The sequence below is a fragment of the Triticum urartu genome, chromosome 5A (genome assembly GCF_056163025.1).
Source record: "Triticum urartu cultivar PI428250 chromosome 5A, HENAU_Tu73, whole genome shotgun sequence".
NCBI classification, from domain to species: domain Eukaryota; kingdom Viridiplantae; phylum Streptophyta; class Magnoliopsida; order Poales; family Poaceae; genus Triticum; species Triticum urartu.
The window spans coordinates 152,925,863-152,945,646 of NC_141877.1; positions in this window are offsets into that span (position 1 = coordinate 152,925,863).

Here is a 19,784-nt window from a genome sequence, read left to right on the forward strand (position 1 = left end):
CATATACTTCTGCTCATTGATTCAACACCATTCTGCTTTGATCTTCGACTATTTTTCTTATTTTCTGAACTTGCTTCAGATCCAACGCCGTAATAAGATCTTGTGAAACCTGTTTCTACATACTTAATCATCTGCAATATCAATTGCTTCAATGTTTAGGTCAGGCGGTTTAACCTTATAGAAAATTTTCCAAACCGGTATATGCCATTAGTCCCCTTGTTGAACCGCCAGATGTAGGTTGCTTCATGAAACTCTGGTTTAGATAGGGCTGTTTCCGGTTTACCATTGTACATACCAGTGCATTTTAATCAATGTATTTTTGAACCGGGATCTTTTACCTTGTAGATTCCATCATGGCCAAGCAAGTGTATGAGTGCAATTGGGTTCCTTCTTGCGTCACAGAGGCTGAACTGGACGATTTAGTCCTGATTGGTGCTTTAGGCAGTAAGGATACAATCCATTGGAGGGCTCCTGGCAAAGAATGCCCTCCCACACCTCGAGAAGGAGAGGTTGTTGTTTTCGTAGATCACTTAGCCCGGGGCTTTAAGCCGCCCGGTTCTAAATTTTACCGGGATGTCTTAGCCGATTTGCAGCTCCATCCACAAGATACTGGCCCCAACTCTGTTACAAATATGTGTCACTCCCAAGTGCTCTGTGAAGCGTTCTTTCAAGAGGAGCCCACAGTGGAACTGTTCAGAGACCTATTCCATCTAAACCGTCGTACTGAATTTACTGACGGCTCCAATACGGAGTTGGGTGGTGTGGCGATTCAGAAAAGGAAAGAGGTCACATACCCTCATGCAAAACTGCATAGCCACCCCAAAGAATGGAATCAGACATGGTTCTACTGCAAAGACACCTCCCCTGCTGGTGAAAATCCCTTGCCTGGCTTTCGACCGGAGCGGCTCAGCAACACACACCCTTCTCCACAAAGATTGACTGCACAGGAGAGAAGTAAATATGCTCCTCAGCTATCAAAGCTCAGAGCTTTTATGGCCAATGGTTTAACAGGGGTTGACCTTGCTCGCTGTTGGATATCATGGAGCATACTGCCTCTTAGTCTGCGCTCCGGTTTGATGTGCCAGTATACTGACCGTGTTGATGACCCACTGCGACACTCAAGACTCCAGCTCTCTGGTGAAGAAATCACAGAGGCTGTGCGTAAGATACTGAATGAACCGGAACACATCTGCGCCAGAACCGGCCTGCTTCCCTTCTGTGCCACCAACAAACCGCCAGCTATAAGACTTTGACTTTTCCCTTTACTGAATCTGTTATTGATATGTCTGGTCATTGTTTTTAATATCATTGTCTGCATAATCAGGGCGATGATCCGTTTTGGAGAAAAAAACTGCCGCAGGAGAAGCCAGACAAACCAGACAAACCGGAAAGAGCAACCCGGCAAAAGACTAAAGTTGTGAAGAAGACTGCCCATAGGAAAAGAACCACTGCCTCTTCTAATCCGGCTCCTGACGATGAGGTTGATAACCCGGACTTTGAGGTAGAGCTTGACTCACTTGGTTTATTTTTCATGCGTCTTATTGATGATGATATTTGTCAGGATGATGTCGAAGCCAGCCACGCGGATGTTGCCGAGGTAATTATTCTCTCTTCTGATTCAGAAACTTTGCCTTCACAAAAAATCCGTCAGGCAAACCGGAAAGTTAAATTTTCTCATCCTCTTTCTTATTGGATCCTAAACTTCTTATGAAGACCCAACAACACGAAGCTCGCCGCACCACCCGGCACAGCGGTCAGGTGGTTACCTCCGCCGGTTTACCGAACAGTCCGGTTCGGAAACGCCATTCCGAGGTCTCTAATTTGCTTGTCAGTGCTTGTCCTAAAGCGGGCTGCTTTCGTCAACCTCTTACTCCGTCTGACTCCAATTATTTGGTTACTTCCCACTCATCTTCTGGCGAGTCATCGGCTACTTAGCTCCCACCGCTCAAAACGGTGTTTGGGTAAGCTATACTTATTGTGATGTTTGCAGTACATTGCCTTAGAAGATATTCTGTATTTGATTTTGTTATCCTTCTCAGGGCCAAACCTAGGCCAAGAAAGAAGGCCCGCCTGGACAAAGCGGCCGAAGAGGATGTCGTTCTTGAAGCGGACGAGACACCCAATGCTGAAACGGCTATTCCTGAGGATATTCCCAACGATCCACCGCAGCAAGATGATGATCTTATTGCAGAAGAGAGACCTACTAACACCTCAAGTCCTACCCATCAGCCTACAGGTTCCACCCGGATTGAAAGCTCCACCGGTCCAGCAAAGCCTACTGACAAGCCAACAGCTCCAATGCAAACCGGCGGTACCGAAGATGATGAGGTTGTCATTACTGGTACTGGCCATACTGAGCCAAACAATCCTGTCGCTTTATCCAAACATTCTGCCAAGGAAGAACTTGCTGCCTTTGGTAAAGGCAAGTGGAACGCTGATCTGACGACTTACGCTGCTCTGAACGCCCAAGATATCCATTCCGGCTATCTGAACCGGCTGTATACCAGCCGTGACTATGAAGCCGGTCTGGTCAACATGATGAAAGACAAATATGAGGTAATTTCCATACGCTCCTTCCTGCTTGTATGCTTCCATTCCTGACTCTCCTAGCCCCCAAGGGCCGGTTTGGAATATTCTTTCAAACCGGGACTTAAATAATATAAATCTTGTTGCTTTGAAATTTGCTGATGTATCCCCCAAGGGCCGGTTCAACTTTAGCGTAGTTAAACCGGTACTTTAAGTAATTGAAACTGCCGTTTCAGAATGTATATGATCAAGTAGCCATTAGCCCCCAAGTGCCAAGTTGAATACTTGTATTGATCTTGGGACTTTGTAAACAATCGAAAGATGAAAGGGGTAAACCGGAGGCCGCTTTAGATCAAATATGCATTAGCCCCCAAGTACTAAGTGCATAACTTGTTATGTGGTTGGTACTTGAATCCTTCTACCAATTTGTTGAAGCATATATCTGTATGCATGCAGGCGGAGCTGAAGACGAAAGAGAACCAAGTCATCGATCTTCAAGAAGCCCTGAAAACCCAACAAGCTGAAACCTCCAAAGCAAAAGAGGAATTGGCCAGTGCTTTAAGCGCCATGGAACAACTTAAGGAGAACTTCAAGAAGAAACGGGCGGACTGGGCCACTGAGAAATCCGCTTTGATCAAACGAGCAGAGGATGCTGAGGCTGCACTAAAACCAGTGGCAGATGAACTGACCAGCATAAAGCGGCACGTGCATGCCATGACTACTGCTATCTTTGGTAAGCCAGTTTTCCTACTGAATTGGCTCTGCCTTTTGACAAAGTCGCCGATTTATTAACCCTTTATGGTATTTCAAGGACACGCATTGGTCACTTGGGGTCAGATGTATGGAAGAAGCTAAAAGCCGCCTATACATTGGTTGAACAATTGTATACTGGTGCCCAGCGGATCATCTGTACCGCCTCTCATAACAAACTGGCGCCTACTTTGATTCAAGATACTCTGATGAAACTGTCAGTGCTTCCTGCTCGGATTGAAGAGCTAAAGAAATCTGGTGCTCGAACCGGTGCAATCAATGCTTTAATCCGGGCAAAAGCCTGGGTGCCGGATTTTGATCCTGTTGAAGCGGCTCAGGGCTATCCCAGCTTGAAGGAAGACAGATCAGAATTCGGTGAAGCGGATCTGCGAGCGATAAACCGGGAGGTGCGTCCACTAGCTTGTCAGTTGGCCGAGGAAGCAGACTTGTCTCGTTATCAAGCGCAATATGACAGTTAGAACAAGCGAATAGCTGCGCCAATCCATGAATCGGAAAATCTGATTCCTCCAATCCGTAAGCATACTTACGCTCCCGATATTGACCCGTCCTTGCTGATCCACGATGAAGCTGTTTTTCAAGCATTAATGGGAATCGACTGGACAACTGTGGATTTCCAGCCACTGGGTAGGGATACGGAGGCTGAAGCGGCGCAGGACGACCCACAACCATCAGGCCAGGCTGATGACCAAGCTTGAACCGGACGCCGGTTTAAAACTGCCTCTTCTTCGTGAAAAACAATTATATTATTATGGGCACCATGTTGCCTTGTAATGGGCTAGCTGATACCTTTGATGTTGATATGCCTTCGTGCATAATTTGTTCTTCTTGTGGCAATGAACTTTCCAAAACACTTTCTGAAATGAAAAATTCGTCAAGTGCCACCGCGGTTGTACCGTCAGGCAGAATATGATGTCTGCATATATGAAAACAAAATTTTAAGTATGACCAAATTTTGAGATACATGATACCTGCCGTCATTCAGCGTGAAGTTGGCTTGGCCAATCTTGAAGCGGATTTTTGCAAACCCATACTGTTGGAGGAGATAACAGCTCCTGTATATATATATATATATATGACGCTGGTTTACCATGTAAACCATGCCGGGTTATAATAAACACCATGTTACTCCATAAGAGGATGTTAACAACATGGATCAAACCGGTCAAATAGCCTCCGGATTGACGTGAACTGTGTTCCGTCAATTGGAAAAAAAATTGTCGGTTTAAGAAACACAATGAAAAGCAAAAAAACCCCCTTCAAAGAAAAGTTTGAAGCAAAAGAAAAGTTTTATTTAAGCTGATCAAATGGCGTTACCATGGCTAAACACGACCAAGTTCCCGTTAGGTGTAACTATGGTTCTAATCAGCCAGGTGCCCAGATGAAACCGTGGCATTTATGCCGACCAAATGGCGTGGTCATGGTTCGGGTTCGACCAAGCCCCCAAGTGATTCTGTGGCCTTAGGACGACCAAGAGGCATGACTGGTTCAGACATGACCAAGTCCCCAAGTGATCTGGTGGCTTTCGCCTATCAAGAGGCATGGTATTGGTTCGGACACGACCAATCCTCCAAGTGATATAACACGATGCTTTTAGCAAAGCGAACTCAAGGGGTAAACCGGAGGCTGCTTTAGAGCAACTCCGTGTAACCTCACATGATGTAAAAGAACAGATACCCCGCTTTAGCTGAGGTTCCGGTTTATTATATAATATATACATTGTCGTAATATGTACATAAGTATAGCCAATGGCTCAGGTGTAGTAAGGCCGAAGATGAGCTATATTCCACGGCCTGTTAGTCTCCTCCTCTAATGTACGTGAGTCCTTATGCTCTCGAATATCGATCACATAGTACGACCCGTTGTGCAGATTCTTGCTGACCACGAAAGGCCCCTCCCAAGGTGGGGATAGCTTATGCATGTTAGTCTGATCTTGGATGAGCCGAAGCACCAAATCTCCTTCCTGAAAGGTTTTGGTTCTGACCCGGCGACTATGATAACGACGAAGATCCTGCTGGTAAATCGCCGATCGGGCGGCTGCGATGTCACGCTCTTCATCCAACCGGTCCAAAGCATCTTACCGTGTTGTCTCGTTGTCCGCTTCAATATAAGCTGTGACACGAGGTGAATCATGTCGGATATCACTGGGGAGAACCGCCTCCGCTCCATAAACCATGAAGAACGGTGTGTATCCTGTTGATCTGTTGGGTGTTGTATTGATACTCCATAGCACAGATGGTAATTCTTCTACCCAACAACCCGGCGTTCTCTGCAAAGGAACCATGAGCCGGGGCTTGATGCCTCTCAAGATCTCTTGATTAGCTCTTTCTGCTTGACCATTGGACTGTGGATGTGCCACTGATGAAACGTCGAGCCGGATGTGCTCTCGTTCGCAGAACTCCTTCATAGCACCTTTGGATAAATTGGCACCATTATCTGTGATAATACTGTGCGGAAAGCCAAACCGGAAAATCACCTTTTTGATGAACTGAACCGCCGTGGCCGCATCACACTTGCTAACAGGTTCTGCCTCCACCCACTTTGTAAACTTGTCAACCGCCACCAGGAGGTGGGGCTTCTTATCTTTGGACCTTTTGAAAGGCCCAACCATATCCAGCCCCCAAGTCGCAAACGGCCAAGTAATCGGAATCATTCTCAATTCTTGAGCCGGTACATGAGCGCGCCTTGAAAACCTTTGGAAACCATCACACCGTCTGACCAGATCCTCCGCATCAGCATGAGCAGTTAACCAATAAAAACCATGGCGAAACGCTTTAGCCACCAGAGACTTTGAACCGGCGTGGTGACCACAATCTCCTTCGTGGATCTCACGCAAGATTTCACGGCCTTCTTCAGGAGACACACAGCGTTGGAAAGCCCCTGATATACTACAATGATGCAACTCGCCGTTGATGATAGCCATGGACTTGGATCGCCGGATTATATGCCTTGCTAGAATTTCATCCTCTGGCAACTCACCCTGGTTCTTGTACGCCAGGTAAGGAAGCGTCCAATCCGGAATAACATGAAGAGCCGCCACCAATCGAGCCTCCGGATCAGGAATAGCCAAATCCTCTTCACCAGGGATCTTGACCGATGGGTTGTGCAGCACATCCAGAAAAACATTGGGTGGGACCGGTTTGCGCTGAGAGCCCAGCCGGCTTAAAGCGTCTGCCGCTTCATTTTTCCGCCGGTCCACGTGATCCACCTGATAGTCTTTGAAATAACCTGCAACAGTATCCACCTCACGATGATATGCTACCATGAGTGGGTCCTTGGAGTCCCAAGTGCCAGACACTTGCTGGGCCATAAGGTCCGAGTCACCGAAGCACTTAACTCGACTTAGATTCATCTCCTTAGCCATCCGGAGACCATGGAGCAAGGCTTCATACTCAGCTGCATTGTTAGTACAAGGGAACATTAAACGGAGAACATAACAAAACTTATCACCTCGTGGGGAAGTTAATACGACTACAGCCCCCGAGCCTTCCAACTGCCTGGATCCGTCAAAATGGATGGTCCAATACGTATGATCCGGGATTTCTTCAGGTGCTTGCATTTCCGTCCAATCATTGATGAAATCAACAAGTGCTTGAGACTTAACCGCTGTCCGAGGCACATACTTCAAACCGTACGGCCCCAGCTCTATGGCCCACTTTGCAATCCGGCCAGTTGCTTCTCGGTTTTGGATGATATCTCCCAAAGGAGCAGAACTGACCACCGTAATTGAGTGCCCTTGGAAATATTGTTTAAGCTTCCGGCTTGCCATAAAGACTCCATACACCAGCTTCTTCCAATGTGGATACCTTTGCTTGGACTCAATGAGCACCTCGCTGATGTAATAAACCGGACGTTGTACCGGATGCTCCTTACCTGCCTCCTTTCGCTCTACCACAATAGCTACACTGACCGCCCGAACATTAGCAGCAACATATAGCAGTAACGGCTCCTTGTCAACGGGAGCGGCGAGCACAGGCGGATTGCCAATTGTCGCTTTAAGTCCTCAAACGCTTCATCAGCAGCAGAACTCCAGACAAACTGATCCGTCTTTTTCAACATCTGATACAAAGGGATTGCCTTCTCACCCAGGAGACTGATAAACCGGCTTAGCGCAGCAATCCTGCCTGCCAGGCGTTGAACATCGTTGATACACTTCGGTTTAGCCAGGGAGGTGATAGCTGTGATCTTCTCCGGATTAGCCTCAATTCCCCTGTCGGACACTAGAAAACCCAATAGCTTGCCTGCCGGTACACCAAAAACACACTTGTCCGGATTAAGCATCATCTTGTATGTTCTCAGATTATCAAAGGTTTCTTTCAAATCATCAATCAGAGTCTCCTTCTCCCTGGATTTAACCACGATATCATCCATGTAAGCATGTACATTACGGCCAATCTGCTTGTGAAGACAATTTTGTACACACCGTTGGTAAGTTGCCTGGGCACTCTTGAGCCCGAAGGGCATAGACACATAGCAGAAGGCTCCAAAGGGAGTTATAAATGCTGTCTTCTCCTGGTCCTTAACTGCCATTTTGATCTGATGATAGCCAGAATACGCATCCAAAAAACTTAGACGCTCACAACCTGCCGTAGCATCAATAATTTGATCAATACGGGGGAGGGTAAAAGGATCTGCTGGACAAGCCTTATTAAGATCTATGTAATCCACACACATGCGCCAGGTGCCGTTTTTCTTGAGGACCAGCACCGGATTGGCAAGCCACTCAGGGTGAAAAACTTCAATAATAAAGCCAGCTGCTAAGAGCCTGGCTACCTCTTCTCCAATCGCCTTGCGCCTTTCTTCGTTAAACCAGCGGAGGAACTGTTTCACCGGTTTGTATTTAGGATCCACATTAAGTGTGTGCTCAGCGAGTTGCCTCGGTACACCTGGCATGTCAGAAGGTTTCCATGCGAAAATGTCTCGATTCTCACGGATGAACTCGATGAGCGCGCCTTCCTATTTCGGATCCAAGTTGGCACTGATGCTGAACTGCTTGGACGAATCGCCAGGTACGAAATCAACAAGCTTAGTCTCCGCTGCCGATTTGAACTTCAGGGCCGGATCATGCTCCGTAGTTGGCTTCTTCAACGGAGTCATGTCCGCCGGATCAACATTGTCTTTATAGTACTTCAACTCCACGGTGGCACAAACCGACTCTGCATAAGCCGCATCTCCTTCCTCGCATTCCAAAGCGATTTTGTGGCTTCCATGAACCGTTATTGTCCCCTTGTGACCCGGCATCTTGAGCTGCAAATATACATAACAGGGCCGAGCCATAAACTTGGCGTATGCCGGTCGCCCAAACAGGGCATGATATGGACTTTGGATTTTCACCACCTCAAACATCAATGTCTCCGACCTGGAATCATGATCATCCCCAAAGGCCACTTCCAGAGCTATCTTACCAACGGGATATGCTGATCTGCCAGGCACTACACCGTGGAATACTGTATTAGACGGTTTGAGATTCTTATCTGTTAACCCCATACGTCGGAAGGTCTCATAGTATAGGATGTTAATACTGCTCCCTCCATCCATGAGCACCTTGGTAAACTTATAACCTCCCACCTGAGGCGCCACCACTAGAGCCAACTGACCCAGATTATCGACCTGGGGTGGGTGATCTTCTCTGCTCCATATGATCGGCTGTTCAGACCAACGTAGATAATGGGGTATGGCCGGTTCAACAGAGTTGACTGCCCGCCTCTGAACCTTCCGGTCTCGCTTGTCCAAGCTAGTGGTAAAGACATGGTACTATCCACCACTCAACTGCTTTGGGTTGCTCTGGTAACCTGACTGCTGCTGCTGCTGTTGTTGTTGGTTGTAACCACCCTGGTTGTTCCGATTATTTTGACCATTATTTCCGCCCGGATTACCATTAAACCCTGAACTAGAACTTCCTCCACCATAACCCGGCCCGGACCCTGAGCCATCGCCAGATTCGCGATCATACCGGAAATTATTAGAATTCTTGAACTCCTGCATAATAAAGCAATCCTTCCAAAGGTGGTTTGCTGGTTCCTCCTTCGTCCCATGTTTTGGACAGGGCTGGCTTAGCAGATAGTTTAGGCGGTTTGGGTTAGGGTTGGGCGCCCCACTACGATTTCTTGGCCTACCCTTGCATCGCTGGCCATTGTTCTGTGCGTTGGTATTAGCCACAAAGTCCATGTTACCGTCCGCTTTACGCTTGCCTCCTCCGCCATTGCCTACCCAATGATGCTGCTGACCTTTGGAGCTGCTATTCTTCTTTCCCTTCCCTGTCTTGTCATCATCAGATTCGGGATCCTTGGTACTATCAGAATCAGCATATTTCACCAAAGCGGCCATGAGAGTCCCCATGTCGGTGCAATGACGCTTCATCCGTCCCAACTTCAGCTTCAGGGGTCCAAACCGGCAGTTGCCCTCTAGGGTTAATACTGCGGTGTCAGCGTTGATGCGGTCTGAGGAGTGCAACACTTCAACCTGGCGCACCCAATGAGTCGTTGATTCTCCTTCCTCCTGGACGCATGCAGCTAAGTCCACTATCGACATAGGCTGTTTACAGGTATCTTTGAAATTGCTGATAAACCGGGCCCGTAATTGGGCCCATGAACTGATAGAATTAGTTGGTAAGCTTTTTAACCAAGTACGGGCCGTTCCTTCAAGCATTATGGTGAAGTATTTTGCACACGCCGCGTCATCCACATCGAGCATCTCCATGGCCATCTCATAGCTCTCCACCCATGTCTCTGGAGGTTGATCCGCCGTGTAATTTGGTATCTTGCGCGGGCCTTTGAAATCCTTGGGCAGGCACACGTTACATAAAGCGGGGATAAGGCAAGGCACCCCCAAAGAGCTAGAAGTAACACCAGGTTCAGTGAAGGTGTTTGGATGAATCGGCGTGAGCTGCCGAGCCTGATGCTGTGCGGCTAACTCGGCCTCCCTGCGCGCGCGGGCCCGGTCCACCACTCCCTGAGAATCATCAGCACCACCCGCTGGGTTGTTGTCCCGGGGTGCCCCACGTCGTTCATTACTCGACACTGCCGGTTCATCCATATGTCTGTTATAGCTCCGGGTTGGATGAGGGGTCAAGTGGATCCGATCGCGGCTGTACGAGTATGCTTCCTGTTGGGCCAAAGCGGTCCTCAGAAGTTCCTTGACCCGCCGTGTCTCTACTGCCTGCGGCGAGTCACCTTCAATTGGAAAGGCCTCCAGCCGTGCAGCAGCGGCAACAAGATTGTCCATTGGGTTGGAGTAGTGACCCGGGGGTGTTAAAGCAGCCTGAGGTACAACGGTGTTTTGACGAGGTGGGTCGATCTAACAAGGCTGAACCGGTGCACCGGTCCCAGGGGCTTCTGCCCGGTTCCCCTCCAGCGGATTGCCGGCTCTTGGCCCTGGAGTGTTGAAAAGGTCTCTGGCCTCAAAAACCGGAGGTAAGCGGGATCGGTGCTTCCTCCTCATGACTTCATGTGATGCGCTCTGGTCTAACATAAGCCTGTAGGCCTGTGCGTCTAAAGCAGCCCGCTCTGCGGCCATCCTGGTGTCCTCAGCCGCCAGATCCGCTTTGGCCTGGGTGATCTATTCCTTTACCCTTGCAATCTCCGTATTATGAACGTCCTGATCTGGCGGATTAACTTCCGCCATAAGCACAGCCAACGCATCAAATAGCTCTGATAGAACCTGAGCCGGCGGGCGCACAGGGCCTCCTGCCCCGGCGGCTGTTGCTGCTGCTGAACCAGAAATCATTGCCGCAACTGTCGAAGAATGAAGCGCTGCTTGTGTTCCGGCCATGAATACTCCAACCCGGTTGGGCAGATCAGAGGGGTCCGGAATACTGTCACCATCGGAACAGCTCCCAATCCGGCCATCTTGTAGCTGATAAAGAGATTCGGTTTCTCCGGTCGAAGATTCGTCACCGGAACAAATGACAGTCGCCCCGCGAAATCCCGATCCATCCTCATGACTTCCTCCATGGATGACTCCCACGAAGGCACGCTTCATGGCCGGTTTAACCCGGGCGGATTGCGCACGCTGAGCCGTCTCGACGAGGTCGGTGCAGATGTCCGGCTCAGGGCCCGGTTCACCGATCTTACCAATGAAAACGTGAATGCTACCAAAGGGGACCCGGTACCCGTACTCAACTGAGCCAGCCTCAGGGCCCCAGCCTGCGTCGTCGATGTAGAGCCTGCCGCGACGACTCTTAGTCATCCGGCCTACAGCATAGCCCTCGAGTCCTTTAAAGCGACCCTCCAAGAACCGGAAACCATCGTGCGATCGCCCCACGGTGGGCGCCAACTGTCGTGGTTTTGTCATGGCAGATGTCCTAGAGAAAGGACTTAGTTGTGGAGCCATCGCGATGGGTTAGCTTGAAGGGGTTAAAGTGGACACAAGGACGCAAGAGGGTTTATACTAGTTCGGCCCCTTCAAGGAAGGTAAAAGCCTACGTCTAGTTGTGATGGAATTGATGGGGTTTCGATGACTAGGGAGCAAACAAGCTTCACCTATGTCTCGAGTTGTTGTCCGTCGTATCTGAACCGCCGCCAGGTCGCCCCCTTATATACACGGGTGACGCCCGCCGGTGTCCCAACACCGGTTCATACTCGTATCCGGGTTGGTCCCTCCTTGTTCCTAACTTACAGTACAAGTATATGCACAAACGACGATGTACGGCTACAAGTTGTAAACCGACTACGGGCCCTAGGCCTTTATCTACCTCTTTAGGCTTTAACACCTTTGATCTACTGATGAAGTTAATCCGGCCCAGGTAGGCCGGTTTATGCCCAGTAGTAATATCCCCAACAAACGCTATAAGAGGGGCTGAGCAAAGCGGTAACATAGCCAATCATCGGTTTGCTTGGAACATGGTGGGTTAGAGGTTTGACATGGCAATTTGGGAGGCTTGAAAGCAAGTGGTAGGCATCGTAGCATTGGCATAGCAAAAGAGCGAGCAAACTAGCATAGCAAAGATAGTAGTGATTTCGAGGGTATGATCATCTTGCCTGCACAGTTGTCAGAGTTGACTGGATCCTCGAAAGCGAACTCAACGGGCTCCTCGTTAGCGAACTCGTTTCCCGGCTCTACCCAAAAAAGACAAACAAGCAACAAGGACACAATCAACCACGTGCAAGGATCAAACAAGATGATGCAAGGATGATATGTTATGCGGGATGCAATGCGGGATGCATATGCAAGATGTGACAAGAAATGCAAGAACCTGGCCTCAACCTGGAAATCCAAGTGTGCCACTGGGAAGATGAGATGAAATCGCTTGAAAATGATATAAAGAACGCCGGAATCGGAGTTACGGTTTGGAAATGGCAAGCGATTCAAATATGACACCGGTCCGCAATTTACAGCAAGTAGCCATCTAAATGCAATGAGATGAACATGCTACATCACCCAAACATGACAACAAAATACATGGCAGGGATGCATTCAAGATACTTAACAAAAGTCTAGCACTGAGCTACGGCCAAATCATCCATTAACAGGTTCAAACAAGCATGGCAAAACTGCATAAGGCAAACAGATTTCAGACTTAGATTAACACTTGTCTGGAATTTCAGATTAGGTAGCACTCTTCGGAGCAACAAAACTATATGATACAGGACTTGAACATGGCATAGTAAAGCATGGCATGGAGCTACTCAAAGAGCTTAACAAAAGTCCCTTAGTGACCTTGAGCCAAAAGGGATCAGAAAATACAATTGCAAGCATGTGAACATAGCAAAAACATAATCAGTTTTCAGACTTAGTGAAAACTGGCACATGCTGAAACATAACTCAAGTAGGTATGTTTACGAGCTCGATGCACTCACTACGGAGCAAGTCATGACAAGCTAAGCATACATATATCAAGAACACACAAAATGCAAGCTATAAATGGTAGGAACAATAGCATAGAATGCACGGATCAACTACAACATCATCGGCAAAATTGCAAACAAGTAGACAATCTGCCCAGATTCACAAAGTAGCAAAAGTAGAGCTCGATTGACTCAAGCTAGGGTGCTCCATAATTGCAAACAAATACATGTATGGATATAGAACTACAAGGTTAACAAAACATCCTTACTGATCATCCTCAAAAGAGGCACGGATCACTAGGAAACAACATGAACATATGGCCATATGAGATAAACAGCTCAAGGACTTAGTGGAAATGCAAAGTCCCTGAAATCCGAATTACCAAGTGCACCACTTTGCAAGCTCGTGCTAGTCACCACACACATCACAAAAATACATGGGTTGCACCTCTGGATAGATGGCAAAACCCTTAACAAAACATATGTAGAGCTCATGGGCATATCATGCACACAATCATCATGGCAAAAATGACAAATATCTAAAACGGAGCAGCAGATCTGACAATTATCTCAAGTAGCCCTCTTCTAACAGCATTTCGGGCATCAAGATGAACTCAAATGAAAATGATGCAATGGAATGAAATGATGTACTCTCTGAGATGAACATTTTGATATGCTATATGCCAAAAACGGAGTTACGGATGCAAAGTTAAAGCACGATGAACATTGGCACTTGAAACTGAAAAACACGGGGACTTAGTAGAATTTCGACCTCCGGATCTAGGGTTTGATGGCACGCGGACCGAGGCGGCGACGGACTCGCCGGAGAAGGGCAGGGTGGCGACGGGAGCTCACCGGCGACCCGGATCTGGCCGCGGGACGGCAGGGAGCGGCGCGGCAGGCGCGGTGGGGACGCGCGGGCGCGGCGGGGCCGCAACGGCGGTCGTCGGCGGCGGGGCCATGGCCGGTCGGCGAGGAGGGCCGGCGGGGCGGCGGCGTCAGCGTGGGAGGCGCGACGGCGCGGAGAGGATCGGCGGTGGGGGCGCGCGGGCCGCGCGGGGGCCCTGCTCGGTCTCGCTCGGGCCGGCGGCGGGACAGGCGGCGGGGTGCCACGTGGCAGCCTGCCACTGGTGCGGGCGGCGGCGGGAATTCATCCGCCTGGGGCGGACATGTCCGGCGGCGGCGAGAGGAGGATTTTAGGGTTTGAGAGAGAGGAGATCCGCGAATTTCGGGAGGGGACTTTAAATAGAGGTAGAGGGAGCTAGGAGAGTCCAAATGAGGTGCGGTTTTCGGCCACGCGATCGTGATCGAACGCTCTAGATGATGGAGAAGGTTTAGGTGGGTTTTGGGCCAAATTGGACGGGTGTTGGGCTGCAACACACACAAGGCCTTTTCGGTCCCTCGGTTATCCGTTGGAGTATGAAATGAAGTCCAAATGGCACGAAACTTGATAGGCGGTCTACCGGTAGTAAACCAAGGCCGCTTGGCAAGTCTCGGTCCAATCCGGAAATGTTTAATCCCCACACACGAAAGAAAGGTAGAAATGACCACCGGAGGAGAACGAAGCGCCGGAATGCAAAACGGACAATGGGGAAAATGCTCGAATGTAAGAGACGAATACGTATGCAAATGCAATGCACATGATGACATGATATGAGATGCATGACAATGACAACAACACACGGAGACAAAAACCCGAACCCGAGAAAATAAAATAACTTAACGCCGGAAACGGCAAGAGTTGGAGTACAAATTGGGTAAGTTACATCCGGGGTGTTACAACCATGTGCTATTTGAAAACATTTTGTGAGAAGAATCTTGTTTTTTAAATCCCCGTAAATCCAAAACTCACCCGAAAATCGTGAAACCTGGCATGGTGTCACGACATGGCACATATATGTCGAGGAATTTTTTTTCGTCTGTTTTGGTGCAAGTTTTATTACAAGCCTCTTACAAACCAGAGCTTCTATCAAATTGGGTTTCGATAGAGAAACGTGTCCCCCTTGTGGGCGAAACGTAATCAGTGCCTCTTTTCGCCTTGTATTATCTTGTACGGGCAACATGGAACGACAGGATATCCATGCTGAAATTTAAACTTATTCAGGGTTCGTTTGGCCTTTTTATACACAAATTGGGTTTCCTAGGCATTTAGTGTCCATAATTCAAATCTGAACTTCAAATACATGCTCCAATTGACCAAAATGGCTAGAAAATTTATACATGTGTCTGATGTCTACTACGCAACTTTATTCTTGTAGACACATGTTGGGCCTCCAAGCGCAGAGTTCTGTAGGACAGTAGCAATTTCCCCTCAAGTGGATGACCTAAGGTTTATCAATCCGTGAGAGGTGTAGGATGAAGATGGTCTCTCTCAAACGACCGTGCAACTAAATACAAGAAATCTCTTGTGTCCCCAACACACCCAATACAATGGAAAATTGTATAGGTGCACTAGTTCGGCGAAGAGATGGTGATAAAAGTGTAATATGGATGGTAGAAATATATTTTTATAATCTGAATAAATAAAAACAGCAAGGTATAAAATAGTAAACGAGCACAAAAACGGTATTTCAATGCTTAAAAACAAGGCCTAGGGTCCGTACTTTCGCTACACTGGTACGCGTCGGTCCTAAACAAACAGTTTTTAACCCCTTTCCATGACGGCATTTGGAACCGTCACCAAGTGAGTGTGGGAGATAGGGGGTCCTTCCCACACGACCTAGAAACCATCGGGGATATTCCCTCCTGGCACACATGCTCGGCAAAATGAGGTCGTGTGCGACCAGTGAGCGCTCAAATATAGAAATACGTACAATGGAGGTAAAAAATACAATTATACGGCGAAATTGTTTCCGGTCGCAAGTACATCCCACACAGTCAGTCGCCGCTAAACGTTTCCGTTTGTTTATACGTCCCACCAGTCGCTCCAAGAAAAACGTTTCCATTCATAGGTACATCACACACAATTTTTCCCGTTAAATCATTTGTGATAGCGTTGCCATTGCACATGATATTAATAATTTTATCGTTTGCGTTATTGAATTCCTCAGATACGGTGCGTAGAAGAAATTGTGTGGCAAAGACTGTCCATCACACACACTTTTTATGTGGTAAACGTTTGCGCAAGGTGGCCTAACGCAAACAATTTTCAAGAGAAAGTCGTGTGTGCAGTGGAGACTGATCGCACACATAGTGGATCCTAGAAATGTTTCTGATCTCCTCGTATATTGCAGACGTTTCGCTTTCACAAATCATGTGTAGTGTAATCCCTAATTAATCCCTAATTTAAAAATCACATGTTTTGAATGTGAAAGTAGGCAATCACTTATTTCATATCCAACCATGTTTATTACAAATATAGGTTCAACCACGAATCTATAATTCGATGCACAAGTACATATATTGAAGAATTACAGAAGCACCAAGTAAAGAGTGATGAACCACAGTTGTACTAAAGACTGTAAAGAGAGAGGCGAAAAGACATTCCGGTTGCTGGAGAAGGTGAAGCGGAATGCCCATATTGTGCCCTCCTCCATGCGTAATGCGCACACGACTCTAGGCCAACCCCTTCTGATGGCTATCCGTCCATCCTTCACTGTCTTCATTAGGACTTCTCGATGCTCATTGTAGTCTGGATGAAATACTTTAAACTTCATTGCATGTCCACCAATCATGTACTTTGCGAGGTAATCTTGAGTGAACTGCTTCGGGAACCAGTGGGAATGAAAAAGATTCAGACATTGTTGTCTAACAACTCATTATGGGCAGTAAAAAGAGAAGGCTGCAGAGTTTGCAGTTACCATCCTATAGCTCACTGTTGTGTTGGATAGAGCATAAAAAATAATTTGCTTGCCACCATTCGTATCTTTTTGCTAATAATCCTTATCAGTTTCCTCACTTGATGCTTGTTCATCAATATCTCATTGCCCCATACGCAAAAAGGGTCGATGCATGGATCCTTGCCAAGGGCATATGTACCTACAAGCAACAAGTCAATATTAGAAGCTAACTCATGTCCAGGGTTGGATCTATATGCACTACATTATGGAACGGCGGGGGGAGTACAAGGCAAGGGATGAAGCTAACCTCGGCGGAAAATGGTGGCCACTCCCGTTGTTGTCCTGCATAAGTAGTGGAAAGGCATGATAAGTACAACAATCTTAACATCAAACAAATATAGAAAAGGTAAACAACATCATCTCCAAATGATAGCTTGAATGTGTTGGTTTCAGCATGATATTAAAGAAGATATAAAGTGAAAGGAAATGTTACCGACAACAAGCTTAACAACCATCAAATATTGCAATTCAAACTGGTATTGTTGAAAATGAATAGAACGTAGGTAATGCTGAACCATCACACTGGATAAATGTGTAAAACAGAAATAAAGGGCATGTGTTAACTACACTAGGAATAATTGGAACCAAATATAGCCGTTCAAACTGGTATTGATGTAGTCGAGCGGCACAGTTCCGACTTGCACATAATGAACAACACATTGTGAATGACTGAAATAAACAAGGCATAAATGACAAGTATAACAACCAAATATAGCCATTGAAAACTGGATAATGTCTCACCGCAACCAACCTAACAAGTAAATAAAGATAAACAGGGCATATGCTTAAAAACTGGACAAATGCTCACTGCAACCAACTTAACAAGCAGATAAAGATAAACAAGGCATCTGCTTGATAACTAGACAAAAGTTAAAAAAGCAACCTAACAACCAAATAGAGATAAACAAGGCATTTGCTTGATAACTGGACAAATGCTTAAAAAAGCAACCTAACAACCAAATACAGATAAACAAGGCATCTGCTTGATAACTGGACAAATGCTCACTGCAACCAAACTAAGAACCAAATATAGATAAACAAGGCATCTGCTCGATAACTGGAAAAATGCTCACTCCAACCAACCTAACAACCAAATACAGATAAACAATGCATCTACTCACTATAAACAACCAAATACAGCCATTCGTGAAACTGAAGTGGACAATTCATACTTAAACATCGCATAGACCTATTGAACAATACATTTTTGCATAACTGGAATAATTAAACATGGCATAGTTAAAGCACCACACGGCAAATGCTACTACAAAAAAGGGTACGGGTTGGCAAGCTAGAAAATGTAAGATTTGCTGATAGAATGTTGCCTCACATTTCATGGACGGGATCCTTCCAGTTGGAAGAGCACAGACCCATGGTGTGCTCTCTGATGTCACAGATGGGCTGTTTCACCTTGGAAGAACCTTCGTGGGTGCCCTCCACATGGTCGTGGTCGTGGTCGATGAGATCTGACTTGGCAATTGAGGATCCCAAGCCGCCGCCGTAGAACATGTCCTTCAGAAGTGAAAAAATGGGCTTGATGGCGTATAAAGCTCGCAAATCCTTGACCGCTTGGTGGAGGAGATCAGCGGCAGGGCCATCGAAGAGATCAACGACAATTGAACCAGAGGGGTTGGGGATGGACCACTTAACCTATGACATGGCCCGCGTGAAGCCGTCGCTGTGGACGAGCTTGATGTCGTAGCCAGCTTTCCCGAGATACAGTAATACGCTAGGCCACTGACATGAAGCCTTCGGCATGGCAACATAGTCAACGTCTTCGCTGGCTTCCGCGGTGACGTCTTTCTTAGGGATCGACAGGTCGGGGCAAACGGCGGCCACCTCGCCAATGTCCGCTGGAGAGGCCATGATAAACCTCTTCTTCGCCGAACGCTCGTCGGGCTCCCCGGGATACGTGGTCAAGCTTAGGCTGCGACATTCTGGAGCAGGGGATGTGGATCTGGCGAGAAGGGACACTGCAGGCCTCATCTAAAACCTTAAGGGAGTGGGGCGACGGTATGGAAATCGCTGGGTAACCTGAACTTTATCATCTAAGCTAGGAGGAACAGGCAGACCGACAGGGGTTGGCGGCGGCGCCGGTGGCGGCCACGAGCTAGGGTTCGAGGGGGGAGGGGGGCGGGTGGGGGACTGTGGAGGGGGGGTGTTTGAGGATACGCTGCGGCTACTGAAAATTTTAGTAATGGTGGGTGGAGATGGTGGTGGACGAGGGAGGGCGATGGTTCAAATGCCTTGGCTACTGCAATTTTATTATAAGGTCGGTGCTGGAGGAGTGTGGGCGATGGTTGAAGTACGGTGGCTACTAAAATTTGGGAAAAGGAATTGATGCGGGGCGGGAGTGCCCAAGATCGCAAACGGTCCAATAACAATATGCGTGTATGATAATAAGGAGAAGTGGCGCGGATCCGCCAATTTTTGCAACGCTCAAGGCGGGTAGTTTGTTTTTTATATTTCTAGCTAGCTGGTCTATCGCACACGGTTCATCCTAATTTCCAAATAAACTTACCTGCCTTTAGCTTGCACAAATGGTGGTTTTACAGCGCACTTGCATCTCACACGGTTAAGCCAGTACCTCCACCCTTTGCTCGCGCTTGCGCGATCGTGGTGATTTTAGCACACTTGCATCGCACACGGTTGAGCCAGTACCTCCACCTTAATTTGCTCGCGCTTCCGCGGTCGTGGTGATTTCAGCGCACTTGCATCGCACACGGTTGAGCCAGTACCTCCCCCTTAATTTGCTCGTGCTTGCGCAGGTGTGGTGATTCACATCGCACTTGTATCGCACGCGGTTAAGATATTATACCCCGTGTCCGTTGAGGGTCATCAGAGTCTTTGCAGCAAAAAATAATGG